Source organism: Rhipicephalus microplus, unplaced genomic scaffold (assembly GCF_043290135.1).
Source record: "Rhipicephalus microplus isolate Deutch F79 unplaced genomic scaffold, USDA_Rmic scaffold_85, whole genome shotgun sequence".
NCBI classification, from domain to species: domain Eukaryota; kingdom Metazoa; phylum Arthropoda; class Arachnida; order Ixodida; family Ixodidae; genus Rhipicephalus; species Rhipicephalus microplus.
In genome coordinates, this window is record NW_027464657.1 from 992897 (window position 1) to 995517 (window position 2621).

The following is a 2621-nucleotide window of genomic DNA, read 5'->3' on the forward strand; positions in this document are numbered from 1 at the left end:
CGAACCTCCAACCTTTCCGTTAACAGCCGATCGCGCTAGCCAATTGCGCCACGGAGACAGTTGTGCTCCACTCTCACCACCATCAGAACATATCTTCAAAGCTATCAGCCCAAAGAAAAAAAAGCGCCGCACAACCACCGGGTGGGCTCGAACCTCCAATTTTTCGGTTAACAGCCGATCACGCTAGCCAATTGCGCCACGGAGACAGTCCTGCTCCACTCTCACCACCATCAGAACATATCTTCAAAGCTATCAGCCCAAAGAAAAAAAGCGCCGCACCACCACCGGGTGGGCTCGAAACTCCAACCTTTCGGTTAACAGCCGATCGCGCTAGCCAATTGCGCCACAAAGACAGACGTGCTCCACTCTCACCATCCTCAGAACACATCTTCAAAGCTATCAGCGCAAAGAAAAAAAAGCGACACACCGTCCCCGGGTGGGCTCAAACCTCCAACCTTTCGGTTAACAGCCGATCGCGCTAGCCAATTGCGCCACGGAGACAGTCCTGCTCCACTCTCACCACCATCAGAACATATCTTCAAAGTATTCAGCCCATAGAATGAAAAGCAACACACCACTCCCGGGAGGGCTCGAACCTCCAACTTTTCAGTTAACAGCCGATCGCGCTAGCCAATTGCGCCAAGGAGACAGTCGTGCTCCACTCTCACCACCATCAGAACATGTCCTAAAAGCTATCAGCCTAAAGAAAAAAAAGCGCCGCACCACCACCGGGTGGGCTCGAACCTCCAACATTTCGGTTAACAGCTGATCGCGCTAGCCAATCGCGCCACGAAGACAGTCGCGCTCCACTCTCACCACCATCAGAACATTTGTTCAAAGCTATCAGCCCAAAGAATGAAAAGCAACACACCACTCCCGGGAGGGCTCGAACCTCCAACGTTTCAGTTAACAGCCGATTGCGCTAGCCAATTGCGCCACGGAGACAGTCATGCTCCACTCTCACCACCATCAGAACATATCTTCAAAGCTATCAGCCCAAAGAAAAAAAAGCGCCGCACCACCACCGGGTGGGCTCGAACCTCCAACTTTTCGGTTAACAGCCGATCGCGCTAGCCAATTGCGCAACAGAGACAGTCGTGCTCCACTCTCACCACCATCAGAACATATCTTCAAAGCTATTAGCGCAAAGAAATAAAAAGCGCCGCACCACCACCGGGTGGGCGCGAACCTCCAACTTTTCGGTTAACAGCCGATCGCCCTAGCCAATTGCGCCACGGAGACAGTCCTGCTCCACTCTCACCACCATCACAACATATCTTCAAAGCTATCAGCCCAAAGAAAAAAAAGCGCCGCACCACCACCGGGTGGGCTCGAAACTCCAGCCTTTCGGTTAACAGCCGATCGCGCTAGCCCATTGCGCCACGGAGACAGTCGTGCTTCACTCTCACCACCGTCAGAACATTTCTTCAGAGCTATCAGCCCAAAGGAAAAAAAGCGCCGCACCACCACCGGGTGGGCACGAACCTCCAACTCTTCGGTTAACAGCCGATCGCGCTAGCCAATTGCGCCACGGAGACAGTAATGCTCCACACTCACCTCCATCAGAACATATCTTCAAAGCTATCAGCCCAAAGAAAAAAAAGCGCCGCACCACCACCGGGTGGGCTCGAACCTCCAACCTTTCGGTTAACAGCCGATCGCGCTAGCCAATTGCGCCACAAAGACAGACGTGCTCCACTCTCACCACCATCAGAACATATCTTCAAAGCTATCAGCGCAAAGAAAAAAAAGCGACACACCGTCCCCGGGTGGGATCAAACCTCCAACAATTCGGTTAACAGCTGATCGCGCTAGCCAATCGCGCCACGAAGACAGTCGTGCTCCACTCTCACCACCATCAGAACATATCTTCAAAGCTATCAGCTCAAAGAATGAAAAGCAACACACCACTCCCGGGAGGGCTCGAACCTCCAACGTTTCAATTAACAGCCGATCGCGCTAGCCATTTGCGCCACGGAGACAGTCGTGCTCCACTCTCACCACCATCAGAACATATCTTCAAAGCTATCAGCCCATAGAATGAAAAGCAACACACCACTCCCGGGAGGGCTCGAACCTCCAACCTTTCAGTTAACAGCCGATCGCGCTAGCCAATTTCGCCACGGAGACAGTCGTGCTCCACTCTCACCACCATCAGAACATATCTTAAAAGCTATCAGCCTAAAGAAAAAAAAGCGCCGCACCACCACCGGGTGCGCTCGAACCTCCAACATTTCGGTTAACAGCTGATCGCGCTAGCCAATCGCGCCACGAAGACAGTCGTGCTCCACTCTCACCACCATCAGAACATATCTTCAAAGCTATCAGCTCAAAGAATGAAAAGCAACACACCACTCCCGGGAGGGCTCGAACCTCCAACGTTTCAATTAACAGCCGATCGCGCTAGCCAATTGCGCCACGGAGACAGTCGTGCTCCACTCTCACCACCATCAGAACATATCTTCAAAGCTATTAGCGCAAAGAAAAAAAAGCGCCGCACAACCACCGGGTGGGCTCGAACCTCCAATTTTTCGGTTAACAGCCGATCGCGCTAGCCAATTGCGCCACGGAGACAGTCCTGCTCCACTCTCACCACCATCAGAAGATATCTTCAAAGCTAT